The sequence below is a fragment of the Myotis myotis genome, unplaced genomic scaffold (genome assembly GCF_014108235.1).
Source record: "Myotis myotis isolate mMyoMyo1 unplaced genomic scaffold, mMyoMyo1.p scaffold_m19_p_3, whole genome shotgun sequence".
Lineage (NCBI taxonomy): Eukaryota > Metazoa > Chordata > Mammalia > Chiroptera > Vespertilionidae > Myotis > Myotis myotis.
Window position 1 is genome coordinate 124,726,429 of NW_023416335.1, and position 19,541 is coordinate 124,745,969.

Here is a 19,541-nt window from a genome sequence, read left to right on the forward strand (position 1 = left end):
GCAAATTGACCAAACGACAGAACAACCGTTTGCTATGACTACCAGGGGGCAGATGCTCAATGCAGGAGCTGCCCCCTGGTGGTCAGTGCACTCCCACAGGCAGAGTGCTGCTCAGTCACAAGCTGGGCTGACAGCTGGCGAGCATAGCGGCCGGCCTCCACAGCAGCGCTAAGGACATCCGAGTGCGGCTTAGGCCTAAGCCGTCAGTCAGACATCCCCCAAGGGCTCCAGACTGTGAAAGGGCAAAGCCAGGCTGAGGGCCCACCTCCCTCGATACCCAATGCACGAATGTTGTGCACCAGGCCTCTAGTTATGCATAATAGGGAATATAAGTGGTAGGACAACCCAGATATCCATTAACTAATGAATGGGAAATAAAGTGTGATAGATCCATACCATGAAATATTATTTAGGCATAAACAGAAATGAAGTACTAATTCATACTATAACCAGAGGGTCCTTGAAAACCTTATGGTTAAGTGAAGGAAGGCAGTCACAAGGACCACATAGTGTATGCTTCCATTTATAGGAAATGTCCAGAGTGGATAAATCTATGGAAACAGAGGTAGATCAATGATTGCCTATGGCTGGGCCAGAGGAGTAGGAATTGGGCAGTGACAACTGAAGTGTACACTTTAAATGGATGAATTGTATGGCAGTGACTTATATATCAATATAACATTTTTAAAAAGAAGTACTTGGAGTGTTTGTTTAAATTGCATATTTTGGGTACCCTCCTCTCAACATTTTGATTCAGGTCTTGGGTGAGATTATACAATAAGACTGTGTCTTTATAATCTTCTGGCTTATGGCAGTTGAGATGAATGATTTGGCCAGGGTAAATCATGACCGGCTTCTTGGATGCTATGGTACTTGCATTGGACCCTACTGGCTAAGTTTAATAAAGGGAGGGAGACTTTTCAGGAGTGGAGAGCAGCACAAATCATATTCATGGCTCAGGGTCTCTAATAGAACTTATGCTGGTGTCTCCTCGGTCTGAATCTCACTGAGGGAAAGAACTGAGTGAAAGAAGATTTGTCTCATCATAATTAAAATGCCAAGAGCAAAAGATAAAGAGAGAATCTTAAAAACAGCAAGAGAAAGAAACTCAGTTACCTACAAGGGAATACCCATACGACTGTCAGCTGATTTCTCAACAGAAACTTTGCAGGCCAGAAGGGAGTGGCAAGAAATATTCAAAGTGATGAATACCAAGAACCTACAACCAAGATTACTTTATCCAGCAAAGCTATCATTCAGAATTGAAGGTCAGATAAAGAGCTTCACAGATAAGGAAAAGCTAAAGGAGTTCATCACCACCAAACCAGGATTATATGAAATGCTGAAAGGTATCCTTTAAGAAGAGGAAGAGGAAGAAAAAGGTAAAGATACAAATTATGAACAACAAATATGCATCTATCAACAAGTGAATCTAAGAATCAAGTGAATAAATAATCTGATGAACAGAAAAAAAAAAAAAAGGTATCCAGTGTAATACTAATAATATCCGACTAGCATTCTGTGGGGGAAATAAAAGGTTTCTCCGGACAAAAAAAGTTTGGGGAACCACTGAGCAGTCTACCTCCTCCCTACCCTTCTCTCCCACATTCTGAACCCACATTGGCATCTGAAAGAGTTTGAGAAATCTGGAAGCAAAGAAAACTGTTTTTCTGTTTAAACCAGGACTAACTTCTGGATGTTTTTGTACAAGGTATCTTTTAACTCTAATGCCCCAGAGACATTTGAAAAAAGCTTCCTTAGAACACTTTGCCTGTCTATCAGAATCACAGTGGAGAACCCTGGCCAGGTGGCACAGTGAGTTAGAATGGCATTCCCATGTGCTAAGGTTTCGGTTTTGATCCCAGTCAGGGCACATACAGGAAGCAACCAATGACTACAATGAATGCAAAAATAAGCGGAACAATAAATCAATGTTTCTTACTCTCTCTCTCTCTCTCTCTCTCTCTCTCTCAATACAATTTTTAAAAAAAGGATTACAGTGAATAAATTTTTTTTTCCAAGCTATGAATAGTCCAAATATTAGGTGCTCATAAAAAATCTGAGCGTACCTGCATTATTATTTGGTGGTACTTATTTCCCTTCCAGATTCTAACGTCTTATTTGTTCTAAGCATGATTGGGATCTCAATATAAGATGAAGAATTGAGTGGCTCATCCAGCAGCCCTCATCTCCCCCCTCTTTCTCGCGCTTCTTCCTGTCTTTAATAAGTCACATGATGTAAATGGGCACACAGCGGATGCCATGATACTCAGTGTTTCCTTGACTAGGGTATACCTGGCATATAATCAATGAAGCTGGCAACCAAGTCATTACTTTGTTTCTGAATTCCAGAGTTCCTACAAAATGCAAAGCCCAATGAGAACGTAGTAAAATATTAAATATTTTTGTTCCACTGGCTGATTTCAACTTGATTTGGCCCACATGACATTTGAATTTTTACCAGGATTGCCTAATGCTTCTTTGTTCTTTTTGAATTGAAATGGAAATGCAGTTACAATGATACAAAGCAGAAGCAGTGATTTAATCCAAGAACCAGCATCATCCATATATGAGAATAGTCAGCTCGTGAGTCAAGTCAGATGTGCTTTTCCTAGTTCCACCCTAAATGATTTAGATGAAATGTTCATAATATGTGGATCTAGCACGCTGCCTATTAGTTTACAGTAAACAGAATGAAAGAAAAATACATGAAAGTATTCAAATGTACTGTTATTATTCCAATTGCTAAAGCTGCTTAGAATAATCGTTAGTTTTCTAGAATTCACTGTTTATTGTTCTTTCTCAGTTTAACATGTCATCACAATTCCTAAAATGTTTCCCTTCTTAAAGCTCAAAATAGACCCCAGGGCTTCCTCTCACTTAAAGTGGGTGTGCTAAACCATATGTAATAGATTAGGGAAAATAAAAAAAAAGAAAAAAAAAAAAAAAAAAAGAAGAAGATTTGTCTTATAACTAAATGACCCTTTTCCTTCCATAACCCTCTGAGCTGCTGCTATCAAGGTATTTTTAGACAGTTTACACAAATGAGTACACCAGGGCAGGAATGTGTCAGGAAGAGGATGGAAGGGACAAGGCAATTAGCAGGTGAGTGACAGCAGTTCACATGTCCCTTCTTTCACAGCTGGGCTTTACCCTGGCCTCTGTGTTTGAAACTGTCACTATGTGAGTTACAAAGGGGCCAAAGGGTAACTATTAACAATCCACTGAAGGTCTTTGCTTAATGCCTAAAAGGGTTCTTTGGAGTTGGCCATGGCTGTTTGCCCTGCGGAAGTCTTTTATGTGGCTCATTCTTCTTATGACCTCAGGACCAATGGTTTCCTCTTGAAAAAGGGGCAAAATATCAGACACTCAAATAATTCCCCTAGTGGGGTGGGAAAGGGGAATGGTGACCTGAAGATATACATCTAATATATTCTAGGTGGAACCAATGAATCCATGGAAGACACAGGACTGGGGATCAGGAAAACTTCCAGAAAGAGAAGAAGAAATATTATATCTAACTCTAATAACTGTGGAGGTTAAACTGAAATTCTCATCAGATTAATACTAGTTACAGAGTTGAAATAAATGTTGAGATATAAAGACTGTTATTTTTTTCTCAGAGTGCTTGGTACCCCGTGATTCTTTGTAACCAAAGCAACCAGCTTGACCTGGATTCTTCAAGACTTTCCTGATTTTCAAACCAAAAGTTTTATGTCCCAGAAATCTTCCTGTTCCTGGCAAGTGGAAACAGGTGGTCACTCTATTGGTAACCAAGGCATCCCGGCCTCAGAGAAGAGAGGGCTCAGCAGAACACAGAGAACAACAATCAGTTCATGGTTTTTGAGTTTCAAAATGAAGGCCTGGACTTGAGACAGGATGGTTGTGATATTGTAAGATCATGTAAGAGTAAGACCTTGCCCCCAGGCCAGATACAGATTCTGAGAGGAGGAGGGGAAGGCCAGGCACAAAAGAGATCCTAGGCCAGTGTTGTCCAGTAGAACTTTCTGGGAGGGCAGAAGTATCCTATCTAATAAAAGAGAAACATGGTAGTTAGTGTACGACCGCTACCCTTCCCATTGGCTAATCAGGGCGATATGCAAATTAACTGCCAGCCAAGATGGCGGCCGCAGCCAGGCAGCTTAAAGCGAACATGAGGCTTGCTTGCTTCAGTGACGGAGGACTCCAACGTTCCCCGCTTGCCGCTGCCGGTCTCTGAGCTGCAACTCTAAGCAACTATGTTACAAATATAGAAGCTAAACAAAACCCCAGAAACCTGCTTTAGTCGGCCGGGCTTCAGCCAGCAGGATTGCAACATTGTTTTAAATACAGAAGGTAAACAAAGGCCAGAAACCTGCTTTCAGCAGCGGAGGCCTAAGAGCTGGAGCCAAGCCTCAGAGCTAAGGCTGGCCCAGAATAAAAAAGAAAAAAAGGAGCAGTTGGGAGCTTCAGTCACCCGCCAGTCTGAAAACAGCCCTCAGCCCCTCACCCAGACTGGCCAGGCACCCCAGTGGGGACCCCCACTCCGAAGGGTGTGTGACCAGCTGCAAACAGCCATCAGCCCCTCACCCAGGCTGAGTAGGCACCCAAGTGGGGACCCCCACACTGATCCGGGACACCCTTCAGGGCAAACCAGCTGGCCCCACCCATGCACCAGGCCTCTATCCTATATAGTAAAAGGGTAATATGCCTCCCAGCACCGGGATCAGCGGAACCAAGAGGCATCCCGGCACCGGGATCAGCGTGACAAGGGGCAGCGCCCAAACCCCCTGATCACCCTGCAGCTCTGTGTGTGACAGGGGGCGGGGCCACAACCACCCTATCCGCCCTGCTCTGTTCGTGACCTGGGAAGGCACCCCAACCCCCTGATCAGCCCTGCTCTGTGCCTTATACGGGGGAGCTCCCCAACCCCCTGATCGCCCTGCGGCTCTGTGTGTGACAGGTGCGGCGCCCCAAACCCCCCTCCCCCACGGGCCCTGCCCTGAGTGTGACAGGGTAGAGCCATAACCTCCCCATTGGCCCTGCCCTGAGTGTGACAGTGGTGGTGCCCCAACCCCCTGATCGGCCCTGCTCTGTGTGTGACTGGGGGTGGTGCCCCAACTCCCCTATCGGCCCTACTCTGTGAGTGACAGGGGGGAGCTCCCCAACCCCCTGATCAGCCCTGCTCTGTGCGTGACAGGGTACAGAGCCCCAATCCTCCTGATGGGCCCCGCTCTGTGCGTGAGAGGGGGCAGCGCCCAACCCCCTGATCTGCCCTGCTCTGTGCGTGACAGGGGGTGGTGCCGCAACCTGCCCATCGACCCTGCCTTGAGTGTGACAGGGGGTGGTGCCCCAACCCCCCAATCGGCCCTACCCTGAGCATGACTGAGTGTGGCATCACAACCTCCCGATCCGCCCTGCTCTGTGCATGACAGGGGCGGTGCCCCAACTCCCCAATCGGCCCTGCTCTGAGCCCAACCAGGGGCTGCACCTAGGGATTGGGCCTGCCCTCTGCCACCCGGGAGCAGGCCTAAGCCAGCAGGTCGTTATCTCCTGAGGGGTCCCAGACTGCGAGAGGGCACAGGCTGGGCTGAGGGATCCTCCTTCCCCCCGAGTGCCCAAATTTTTGTGCACCGGGCCTCTAATTCTATAATAAAAACTGTGGCCCTAGCTGGTTTGGCTCAGTGGATAGAGTGTCAGGTTGCAAACTGAAGGGTCCCAGGTTCGATTCCAGTCAAGGGCACATGCCCGGGTTGCAGGCTTGATCCCAATTAGAGGACCTGCAGGAGGCAGCCAATCAGTGATTCTCTCTCATCATTGATGTTTTTATCTCTCTTTCCCTCTTCCTTCCTCTCTGAAATCAATAAACATATATTTAAAAACAAAACAAAACAAAACAAACAAACAAACAAAAAAACCATGCTCTACAATATGGTAGCCACTATCCACATATGGCTACCGAGCACTTGAGATGTGGCTGGTAAAACTAATATTACCCAGTTTTAGTTGAATGCCCACACATGGCTAGTGCTACTGTATGGAAAGTTCAATCTTAAATCCCATTGGGACTTTTCTCCTGAATCTAGTCATGGGAGGAAGGGAGTTGGTGGGTGCTAACTATTGGCATCTCTGGATAAGATTGGGGACCCAAGAGCAAAAAGGACCTGAGCTCATCTCCAGGTGATGGGAAGACTACAGAAGTCCCTAAGCCAACAAGGCATTAAAGCAGAAGAAATATCTGTGCAATGAGTTAAGATGGACAGGCCCAAGGAAACCTCACAGAGGTTTCTGGGGTCCCAGAATGACCTGGGCAGTAGTGTTTCCTGTGCACTGTGGAGTAACCCAAACATGACACATGGAGTTGGTGGATCTACAGATGCTTGGTGGTTGGAAACAAGGAGGACACAGCTGTGACCCACAGAGAACAAAGACTAAATGATACGCAAGTTCATCTAAGTGGATGCCACCACAGACAAGGAACAACATGGAAAGACAGATGCCTACCCTCCCACCTTTTCCATCTTGGTTCCACATTAGCTCCCTGGAACGTACACAGAATCCTGGGAGAGGCTGTGGATTGACCAAGGTTAAATTTCGGTCATCAGGAGGAAAGGGGAATTTGATGTAGGCATTAAGTTCAGATATAGGAAACTAAAGTTAAATTTCTTGCACAATTGAGTGCATGGAATGACACAAATATCATCTAATATAAGTTTACAACTATCTATGAAGGAAGTACTGTTATTATTTCTTTTCTACAGATGAGACATCTGAGGCCCAGAAGCTCCTGTCACTTAATTGTAGACACCCTACTGATAGATGTTGAAGTCAACATTTTATTTTAGGTTTGCCTGCCTGCTCCAAATACTTAACCTTTTATAAAGTTTTATTTTTCAATTATAATTTACTTTTAACATTATTCTGTATTAGTTCCAGTCATATTGCATAGTAGTAGATAATTCTATACTTTACAAACTGTTCCCCTCGATATCTCAAGTACCCACCAGGCACCATACATAGTTATTACAGTATTTGTTACTATATTCCCTCTGCTGTGCTTTATGTCCCCATGACTATTTTTTAACTACCAACTTGTGCTTCTAAATCCCTTCACCTTTTTGACCCAATCCTCCAACCCCCCTCCCCTCTGGCAACCATCAGTACGTTCTCTGTGTCTATGAGTCTGTTTCTGTTTTGTTTGTTCATTGATATTGTTCTTTAGATTCCACATATAAGTGAAATCATATGGTATTTTTCTTTGACTGACTTATTTCACTTAGCATAATACTTTCTAAGTCATCCAGGCTGTCACAAATGGTAAGATTTCATTCTTTTTTTATGGCCAAGTAATATTCATCATATATATGTACTACAGCTTTTTTATCAATTTGTCAACTGATAGGCATTTGGGCTGCTTCCAAATCTTGGTATTGTAAATAACACTGTAATGATCATAGAGGTGCATATATACTTTCGGATTAGTGTTTTGGGTTTCTTCAGATATATACCCAGAAGTGGAATCACTGAATCATAAGTCAGTTCCATTTTTAATTTTTTTGAGGACCTTCCATACTATTTTTCACAGTGGTTGCAACAATCTGCATTTCCACCAATAATACATAGGTGTTCTCTTTTCTCCACATCCTTGCCAACACTTGTTGTTTGTTGCCTTATTGATGGTAGCCATTCTGACAGGTGTGAGGTGATGTATCATTGTGGTTTTAATTTGCATCTGTCTGATGAGTAGTGACATTGACAAAATACTTAACCTTTATCCAGGTTGAAATCTATTACTTTGTCTACATCTACTCTTATTTTCATCTAAAAACAGTATGTCTCTTCTCTTGAAGATGCCTTACCTCACTCCAAATACATGCTTTGAGTGGAGGCTGCCAACCAGGATAAGTTACCTCCCAGACAAGATGATTAAGAAGTAACGATGTAGAGTCAAACCCCATTTCTGTTTCCTTTTGGACACATAGTAAGACCCTAATTTCCAGTTTCTGTTGTCGTTAAATTGGCCATGTGAATGAGTTCTGGCCAATAGAGTGTAGGAATGTGGGAAGAGGTAATGAGTTGGAATTCATTAAAAAGAGAGACACACAGCCCAGCTGGCATGGCTCAGTGGTTGAGCGTCGACCTATGAACCAGGAGGTCACTGTTCAATTCTTGGTTGGGGCACATGCCCGGGTTGCAGGCTTGATCCCCGGTGTGGGACATGTAGGAGGCAGCTGATCAATGATTCTCTCTCATCATCATCATCTCTCTCTCTCTCTCTCTCTCTCTCTCCTTCCTCCCTCTGAAATCAATAAAACCATATATTTAAAAAAAAAATGAGAGAGAGACAGATGGACAGACTGGAGGATATAAGGAAGCAAAGACATAATCAGGTTTGAGAATATCTAGGAATGTACATGATGTGGTCCCTGACACATGGTACTGACTAAATACAAATGGTACTGACTAAACGCAAATAGAACAGAAGAGCTATTACATTTAAGCCAAAGAAACCACAAACCTACATTTAAAAGAAAAAAAGCATTTGACTGTCCAAGTTGTAAAACAGTCTCAGGCCGCTGAAGTCGCTGTAGGAGTAGTCAGGGTGCCGAAGCGGTGGACCCCGAGGGGAGCATACCTGTCAGCATCTGGTTCCAACAAGCCAGGGAGATGACAGACAAGGCAGTGTTTCCCAGAGACCAAAATTAGATCAAATGAAGACACCAGATTGCTATGGCAAGGGTTGCCTCTCCCAGCCTTTTCATGATTGAATGGGAGTTTTAATTCTGGATATCCTGTTTCTACTCCGCCAATAGATAGGGAGTGGTGTGGCCACATAACTTGTCTTCTAGTTCACAGGTCACAGATCACAGGGAGCCGCATCTGGCCAGAGGAAGAGGACTGCACAACATCACCAAGATCCTAGCCTTGGAGCCGGTTGCAGTCATTGGATGGTCTTTGGCTTATCTCACTTGGGTTGAGGTCTGTGCTTTCCATGTGAGGGACACAATATGAAGTGGATGAACAGATGGTGAACAGATGAGTGGACTGTGGCAGAGACAATGTATGTGGTCAAGAAACCAGGTTTCCTTTTTCTCCTGGTCATCCAGCAAAACTACATGTCCCAGCTGTCTTTGTAATTTAGTGGAGCCACAGGAATGAGTTCTGCCCAATGGAATACGTAGAGGAGTAAAAAGTGGTGCCACAAAGAGACCTGAAAGGTAGGGTTGACTAAAAGGACAAGTTGGTGGGCAGAATGAGGACAGGTCCTCTGTTCCCACAGATTTGGGCCAGCCCTTGGTGAGGATCACTCCCATGGAGTTTTCTGGACAGGGCCGCTGTGGTTGTGCAGGTTACGTGCTGTACAAAGGTGCTCACCTGACAGGGTAGTGAAGGCCCAATTCTAGCCCATGCTCCACTCAGTGTGTCCTGGCAATGGGCTTCACCACCTGGGGCAAGGTTGCCATGCCTTTGCACAAAGCACCCTCTCTTCACTAAGCCAGGTACCTGTACGGCTTTGTTGGCCAGAGGGAGACATGGGTTTTCCTCCTCTCCTAGGAGGCGCCTTTTTCTAATTTGCACAAAGGAGCCACATGGGCTAGAGTGGTGGCTCTGTGTCTGCAGTTTTTGAATCAGCTGGGGGCTGCCACGTTGGACCTCTGACCACATCTCCACAGTGGCCTTGCTTTTACAGGTGGGAGAAACATGAGACTTCGGCTCCTCGAATAGCTTTTACAAAAAGTATAGTCTGATCTGAGTGAGGTTATTTCCCTCTTTCCCCAGCTCCTTCCTGTCATTTATGGTAGGGTGACAGGAAATCTGAGATGCTCTTTGAGTGTTCTGACAGCTCTCAGGATTACCAAGAACTGCTGAAAACTTGTATTTATCTTTGGGATGATCATATGTCTTCCTGCCTCCTTGATTTGGTATTTCTAGTAAACCTCATTAAAGTGGTATTAAGCAAACTTATAAATATGTATATAGTCTTCTCAATTATCTGTTGATGGATATGGACTCTGATACATTTACATAATGAGCTTTTAAAACATGCAGATGCATTTTACAATTAGACCCTGGTGGGGGCTGGGCGAGTAGAAACTTGGAAGGAAAAATAAGCTTACTCCTGGCAATACTAAAGCTACCTGTTTAGAGAAAGCTTAAAGTCGGAAGAGGCAAATTTGCACTGTTGAGGAGCTTAGTTCCTACTTACAGATTTCAGATAATATTAGGGATGTTGTCAAGTTAGAAGCAAGACCAAGTGAAATGGAACTACCTCCCATTCCAATGCTGACAGCAAAGCCAATGCATCAGACCAAGGCCATATAGCAGTCAGGGCTTGGGAGCCATAATTGGTGTGGTACACATTACCATGCCCATCAATATCATATACCCAGTTCCCCTCCAGTCTAGGCACATGGGAGAGGCACACTCCCCAAACTTGAAATTAAAAATGGCCATGAAGCATGCTCTGGCCAATGAAAGGTGAGCAGAGGTGATGTTAGTTGCTTTGGGGTAAAATATTTAAGATTCCCTTGGCAATTTTCTGTGATCTCTTTATTTTGGTGGCAGTCTGGAGACATCCTAAATGGTAGAGCTTCTGTCAGCCTAAGTCTGGAGTGGGGGCATGCCATGGAGTGGATATGTACACAATGGACATGTAACATGAGCTAGAAATAAACCTTTGTTGTTCAAGGCACTGATATTTGGGGGGCTGTTTGTTATAGCAACCAAATCAAACCAAGCTTGACTGATACATCTGGGACTAGGGACTTGGAATACTATTCCAGAACAACCTTATTTGGAAACTTGCATCTAATAGCCCAGTTCTGAAGAAGGAGTTTAGAATTAGGGAAGCTAAACCAAACTTCTTTTCCCTGTTTCCCCAAAGGGGCCATTTGTGTGAGTTGCCTAATCTTACACCAAAAAGACAGTATGATCTTTCCAAATTTATGGATTAATGTTTCTCTCAGCTTGAGTGGAGGATCCTGAAGCTGCTACAATTTGATGTTCAGAATAAGTAAATGCAGTAAGTGCACCCGATCCATCTGAAGGATTATAATGAAGGTTAAAAAAAAGTTGAGCTTCCTCAGATAAAAATTGCAATATAGATTCCCATTTGATAGTAATATCCTGACAGAGGAGAATTTTAGAAAGTAGTGAGAGCAAAAGAGTCCTAAATTAGAAACTGGTTTTCATTCACAGAAGCGACAGAGAAGCTGGCTATGGTCTAGGACAGTGATGGCGAACCTTTTGAGCTCGGCGTGTCAGCATTTTGAAAAACCCTAACTTAACTCTGGTGCTGTGTCACATATAGAAATTTTTTGATATTTGCAACCATAGCAAAACAAAGACTTATATTTTTGATATTTATTTTATATATTTAAATGCCATTTAACAAAGAAAAATCAACCAAAAAAATGAGTTCGCGTGTCACCTCTGACACGCATGTCATAGGTTCGCCATCACTGGTCGAGGAACAGAAAGAAGGAGCAGTTCCCAGAGTGAAAAGGATATTATCCTGTCCTTGCAACATAGAGCAGATCAAAGGAACAGACGTTTTTCGTGTGTTCCACACTCTTTTCCAGAGGTTGAGTAACTTGACGAAGGTTCTGGATTTTGAGTTCAGACAATCTGCTTCCAGGCCCATGCTGATAATATTAGCACTGGAATTCTAGGTGAGAGGAAAGAATAAAGATAGAGAATATACGAAACGGAGTCACTTTGACCGACCTGCTAAAGTATTAACATTATGAAGGTTGAGACGGGAGGAAATGATTCTATTCTTGTTCTACCTAGCCTGGAATCCTAAACTTTATAATTTCCAGTCCTACATCAATGCCTGGATATATGTCAGGTTGCTGCATGCCAATACTTAGATGTACACCAGACCTCCAGATGACCCTCTGATTAACCCCTGAAAAACTCACATGCCCGGGCCACCTGACATCCACCTGACAAACATTATCCAGACCACTGGACATGACCAGTCCTCCTGGAAGTCATCTTCAGACCACCTGGCATCATCATTCTAACCTCCTGATATCTGACTGATAACTATCCTGGACCAAACCTAGGGCTAAGAATGTGGGACTATAAGTGTCAGGGCTGCATCTTTTACTATGAGCACTCTTACCTTTTCTTTCTTCTTGGGAACATTTCTGGGTTTTTGCCTTCCTGTGTTCACATTTGCAAACTCTAAGACTCTTGAATAAATCTTCATCATTTACTTCTAGCCAAATCTTTTTTAGATCTTTGACAGGTGCTTTCGTAAGTATAAAATGTGGGCAATATGAAGTGAATGCAGATTAAAAAGCCAAGAGATGAAGAGATGGATGAGTTATAAGAAAATTATTGTCAAGGGATAATTTTCAAAATAACGTACAACTGTGACTCTCATCCAAATAAAAAAATAAACATGTCAAGGATTTTATTTAACTTATTAATTAATGAGGGAGTTAGGAAAGTGTTATAACCTTTCTTTTATGGGAGAACTTAAAGTACCACAGATATATGGACTGGTAAGGAATTTGGAAAATATACTTGTAAATAGATATAAAACCAGCAGAACAGGGCAATATTCAGAGAGTGATATCAATTGCATTTCACTGGACACAACTTGCATTTCTATGAGAAGAATTATTTGTATTATGATCTAAGCCTGCACACAAAATCCGGTGATTCCCGGATGCTCCACTGAACAGATATCCAGTAATCTCTTTTCCTATTTCAAAACCTCTCACAATTTTTCCCTCCAATATATATATTTTGTCTTTTTAGTGATGTAGCTCAGTACGTGTTGGATTTTTTTTTGCCTCTGTGAGCAGGGATCTGGAAAAAAAGAAATGGGATCCTTATCCCTCCTGTCATCTAACTGAGAAGGTCATTTCTAACGCATGGTTCTTTTTGATAAACACTTAAAAAACCCTCATGTTTCCCTTCAATATCATTTAAGGTTCCAAATCAAAAATTCTTACCAACAACAAACTGAACAATGTCCATGCTCAGTTCTGATACAGCCCCTTTAAGTCATACCTTCTTCTCCTCCATTCAAAAGCACACTCTAGGGAGAGGAAATTGGGAGGAAAAATTGAGGACATGTCAGCTAATTTTTAATACCTTCAAGGGCTGCTTGTATAAAAGAGAACAGTTTCTTTTGGAGTTCCACAGAGTGACATTTCCAAGAGATGGAAATTACAGAGATGCAGATTTCTCAACAAAGGAAATGCTGTGCTGTTAGGTTTTCTTAGTTGTGGGAACCACCCCCTCTCCCCCAACCCCTCCCCCCCCCCCACACACATACCCTTGCCTATGCGCGTGTGCGCGCTTGCGCTTGCCTATGCGCGTGTACACACACACACACACACACACACACAAACACACACACAACACCAACAATAAACCTATGTTTTGGCTTGTTCTTTACTGTCTCCTTTATGATCCCAGGTTTATAATTACACAGGCATCTGAATACTTGTTAGGACCAGACCAAAAGCCCAAGAATCAACTCTCTCCCCAAAACTGTGCTTGTTGATTGTGTTGTAAAGAATCAGTGCTTTATCATTCTCTTCTACAAAAAGGGCCCTAGTCTGCATTGGATGGCATAGTTATAAGCATCAGGAATTACTTCTAAATGAATATAACATCTGGCTGTGTGTGTGTGTGTATGTGTGTGTCTATTTTCTAAGTGCATAAGCCTTTCTGCCCCTTGCTTCTGGACATATAATCACACTCAAACACTGATAGACACAAATTCCTAAGGGCTGTGATCCCCTAGATCCAGAAAATTTTATCTGCCCCCAAAACCTAGATGAACAACTTTCCAGGTGATTCCTTCTTGTCAACCTGAGACTCAGAGTGATGACTTTGGCAATGAGTTGGACCTGCCGCCGGCCTCCCCCACCCACCCCAACTGGTAACATGAGTGAGAAATAAGTGATAATAAGTCACTAGGATTTGGGGATGGATGTTACTGCAGTAAAATGTAGCCTATCCTGACCAATAATCCTCCAAACTGGGTCCACATTCTATCAATTTGTTGTCAATTCCTTTACCTTGAGTGGTGTACTGCATTTCAAGACCCCCACCAGCTGTTTTTTGTTTTGTTTTGTTTTACACTGGCTTCATTTCTTAATACTGTCATTTGATGCAACAGAAATAAATTCAGATCTCTTACTGCATTTTTGTTTGCCTAAAGGCCCAATTTGGGTTTTGGTCAGAGAGGATGTCTCAGACAAGGTCTGTCATTTCCCAGCCTTTGAGGGATCCTGCTCCAGCAGGCTGAGTAATTTGTTAGAGACTAAAGGGATGGGGAGGGGATGAAATGTCACCAGCAAGCAGAAAACATGCTCACATGATTTCTTCTTGTGTGTCTGGCAAGATTTTTAATTGTTTCTAAAGAAATCAGCCTACTGATGTGAACCATATGGAACTGTTGAAACACGGGGCAACAGAATAATACAGTTGGATCATGTTTCTTTAGTTGTCTGTAAAATGGCATGTAATTTGCAAACCAAAAATGGTGCTTAAAGCAACAATCACAGCAAGGTTCTTCATTTGAAATTCCTCACAAACTTTTTCCAAAACAATTCCAGAAGGATGGCACTCTTTAAAATACTTCATTTTAATGGCATTCCTTACAGGACTATTGCAGTTGCAATTATTTTTTTATGAACCTAACCCTCTGCCTAATCCTGTTGACTATGGGTACCTCCTCCCCTCCCAGACTGCACGCTATGCAGCATTTGTTTCCCCTACTAGTGCTCCAAGGGTCTCTGTTTGGTCACCACGTCAGTAGATGTACCAAGTACCTGCTCTCAGCAGCAGAACAGTGCATCTGCTGTCCTTATATAGACTTTCCAGAAGGCATTATTGCATATTGACTTTTATAAAGCTTTAATTCTGGAATAAGGATAATTCCAGAATAACAGTTAAACTACACAGGCTGTGTACAACAGAGTTAAATGACACATGAGTTTGGTACAGTGCGGTTCTGACACTAAGGATTAATCCCTTCTTGGAGTGAAGTTGTAGTCTTGCTCCAACAGCTCTTCTTTTATAGTCCTGGGTCTATTTCTCTGACTCTGGTTAGACACTCTTCCTTTGACAGGAGTCCCAGTCTGACATCAGGAGAATCCTGATGGGCACATACTTGGATCAAGGGTGCTGAACTCACTACAGAGGGCTTTTCCTGTGTCTCTCTGTCTGTAGTGGTTCAAAGTTTAGGTTTTTGGTGTATCAAAGACCTTGAGACTCTCAATCTCAAGGGCTGAAATAGGTTTTCTACTATTTGGCTTTTTCTATTCCTACTGCATGAATCAGTGGGGACCCTGAAATTATGGCAACACGGTCTTTCACATGCAAACATACTCTGCACTAGGACCTCTCCCACTTCAGTTATGCGGGTCACCAAGGGTGCTTGTTAAAAATAGAGTCCCAGATTTCACTTCAGAGTGTCTGAGAGTGAAGTTCAGAATTCTGCTTTTTAAAACAAACGTTTGAGATTTTGAGGCTTCTGGTCAGAAGACCCCTATGTGAAAATTACTTATAAGATGCCCTTCTGTGTGATGTGAAGGTCCTAAAGGATTCCCCAAATTTGGTTGGGCAATAAATGTATCTCCCAACACTCAAAAGTTTTTTCTCTTAGATAGTTTTCTTGCTCCAACTTTCAAATGTACTTCACTAAGTTTCTGTTGCTCAGTTGAGTGTTGCTTCCACTTAACCCAAGCAACAGTGATCACGCTCATGCCTGCTGCACTGGGATATGGAAGTGGAGTGAACCTGCCATGTTCATCTCAACTGACAAGTGCCTAGGAGGCTCAACTTTTTAAAGATATTTTTATATCTTTCTAAACGTTATCTATATATATAAAAGGCTAAGTGTCCATCCTTCCCTTCGACCGGTAGCTATGACGTGCACTGACCACCAGGGGGCAGATGCTCAATGCAGGAGCTGCCATGACACACACTGGCCATTTAAAAATAAATGGCACCACAGACCTGGCATCAACAAACCAACACTCGGCTTCCCCGAAGTGGGACATAGACCCCGCCACCACCCTGGACACAGGCCCTGCCACCACCAAATTGCAGCCAACGCTGCCAAGACGCCATGGCACAAAATGTGGCCCACAGCCCAGCCCAGCCTGGAAACAGTCCCTGTGGGCTCCAGCTAATGACGTCACGTAGCAAAGCCCAGCTTCTTCTCCCTAGCTACTAGCCTCCTTGGATTTTCTTTAGCCCAGGAACCTGACTTGCTTTATAGCCAGGTGCAAACATTTTATAGTGCAACCACATGTTTGTGAAGCATTTTCCCATGCCTCATCTCATTTGATCCTCACAGAAGTCCTGGAGTAAGTAGAAAGGAGACTTGATAGAATCCTATATTCTTTTCATTAGCAAGACAACAGAGATTTAGAAAGTTTAGAAACTTGACTCAACTGAAAAGAAGTAAGAAATAGTGGAACTTGAAAATGAGTTCAGGTTTTCTCACTGTGCAGAATACAGTCAAACACTGCTGCAGTTAAATATTTTACCCTTTTTTCTCCCTGCGTGATCTATAATAATAATCTGCTTTGTGTTGATATTTACTGCTGTGTTGCTGACAATTACCTGAAAGAGAAGTTGGGGTGCTCACTGGGCTGGAAAAGTTTAGATAGATCAGAAAGCAGGTCTAATGAAGCAAATTTATCCACATATATAAAAGGCTAAGTTGACTCTCACATGTGTGATACATATAAAGCTTTTGCTGTTTCCATCTGTCATTGTCGATTGTGAATTTGGTTCACACTTCTATTATAGAGAAAGGGCGAGTAGTGATATTAAAATGTTTATTCTAACTAATTTCCTTTCAATGTGCACGAATCCGTGTACCAGGCCACCAGTGCTAGATAATGCTGGGGCCTTTACGGGTATTCAGTAAAAGAGCAGAATAGAAAACATTTGCCCCATATTGGGAGGTGAGAAATAAATGTGTCTATGTCTATCTTGACCAAGGTTCTGAGTGAATAAAAACATCCCCTCAAAATTAGTGACCATAGACCTGTTAGCACATGGGGTTGGATTCACATTTGTACTACATAGTTCTAGAAATTCCAAAGCAGGAATTCATATAAAGTGGTCCTGGGTTTATCATTGTCCCAGGCAGTTAGCAGAAGAGGAAAAGAAGTCCTTTCTGGAGGAATACATTTTCAATGAAGATTCAGAAGTTTCCCATAGTTAGAGCTCAATTAAACTTGTATTTCTAATCCAAAATTGCAATCATATATAAGCAAGACACTATCAGCAGAAACAACAACTAAGAGAAGGGGGATCACACCCAAGAATTCCAGGGAATGGGATTATCAGATATAGGATATATAAATTAATTATATTTAAAATATTTAAAGAAAATAAAAGATGTGCCCTGGCCAGTGTTGCTCAGTTGGCTGGGCATTGTCTCATGCACTGAAAAGTTGCTGGTTGGCCTGGTTATGGTGGCTCAGTGAGTTGAGCATCATCCCAAGGACCAAGAGGTCCTGGGTTTGATTCCCAGTCAGGGCACATGCCTGAGTTGCTGGCTCCATCCCCAGTTGGGGTGTGCAGGAGGCAGCCAATCAATTAATCTCTCTCATCATTGATGTTTCTATCTCCCTCTCCCTTCCTCTTTGAAATCAATAAAAATATATTTTTTAAAAAGTTGCTGGTTGGATTCCTGGTCAGTGCACATGCTCAGGTTGGGACTCAATCCCATGCAAGAGGCAGCCAATTGATGATTCTCACTGATGTTTCTCACTCTCTCCTTCTCCCTTCTGTTCTCCCTAAAAATAAATAAAAAAATATTTTAAAAATAAAGAAAATCAAAGATGAAATTGAACCATGGCCTTTGTGGCTCAGTTGGTTGAGCATCATCCAATGCACCAAAAGGTAGCCAGTTCAATTTTTATAAGGGCATATACCTAAGTTGCAGGTTCGGGAGGAAACCAATTGACATTTCTCTCATATTGATGTTTCTCTCTTTCTCTCTTCCACTCCCTCTCTCTCTGATGGTTCTAGACTTTCATTTTTACACTCTTAGTTATTATTGAGGGCAGTTACAGTAGCTACCCTTCAGGATGCCATGGCTCAGCAGAGGGAAATAGATAAGATAACAAATAAGTATGACCTAATATGATAAGAAATGCAAAAGGACCATTGTGTGTGGGGTGATCCTTTTTTTATTCTCAGCTGAAGCACAGTACCTAGAACACAATATTTGCTCATATCATGTTGAACAAATAGTATTTAGTCCAGAGATACAGGAATGCTTGTCCACTAACTCTACTTCCTCCCATGAAGTTCTTGAAGCTATACCAACAAGGAGCAATGATCTAGAGTCCAGTGGTCGGCAAACTCATTAGTCAACAGATCCAAATATCAACAGTACAATGATTGAAATTTCTTTTGAGAGCCAAATTTTTTAAACTTAAACTATATAGGTAGGTACATTGTTATTAACTTAATTAGGATACTCCTAAGGCTTAGGGAGAGCCACACTCAAGGGGCCAAAGAGCCACATGTGGCTCACGAGCCCCAGTTTGCCGACCACGGATCTAGACCAAGCATCTTAAATGGGTAATATCATTTATTATAAAATTTTATGAGGCAGAAAGTTTTGTTTTCTCTATTTTACAATGAGAAAACAAAAGCTTTTATAGACTGATAACTTGCCCAATTTTATATATATACATGGCAGAAGCAAACTACAAACCCAAGCAATCCAATCGCATTACACGATCCACACCTGAGCATATCATCTTTTATCACATTGGCAAACACTGGTGAACACTGATGAACATGACTCAGTCACTGCCCTGAATTCTAACCAACCAGATTCCTCTCCTCTCCCCTTTGGGAAGATGTGGGAGAGATGCCGGCAGAGAGAAGTAAATGTTCCCTCTCACCTGGGCTGCATAAGGGTTGCTGCTCACAGGAACACACGAGTGGGAGTGAGTGAGCAGGGGACGTTTCATAGAGGAGGTGGCTTTTAGGCTGATTCTCTAAGGATGAGCAGGTGTTTTGTGGGAAAGGGCACTGGAGCTCGAAACAGCAGCAAATGCATTGGCGTAGGTCTGTGTAGGGCTTTAGTGATAAGTCTGATCAAGCTGGAGTACAGCTATGTGAGGAAGTGGGAGATGAAGTTAGAAAGGTCAGTTGGAGATGACTGTGAAGACCTTAGAGGCCACAAGGAGTTTGGACTGCATAGGGTCGGTTCCCTTGGAGTTGACATTGAATCTTTGGATGGCTGTTGACGCAGACAGGCTGGGAACCACAAGAACTCCCATAGATATGGCCTCAGTTCCACAAGCCTTCTTGTAAACACGGGGCTGTGGAAGCATGCTTGCTTTGGCCTTAAATTCCTGCCTGATTCTAGCTGGATTATATTTGAAACCAGATATTTTTCTGAAGGGCAACAAATAGTAGTGTCATCTACTCTCATGTCCTCTAACCAGAATTATATGCCCAAACAACCTGTCCCCAGTGCTTAAAATTTTACCATTTTTAATGCTTTTTGTTCTTAGGAGCTTATCCTAGTTAAACTGCAAGTAGGG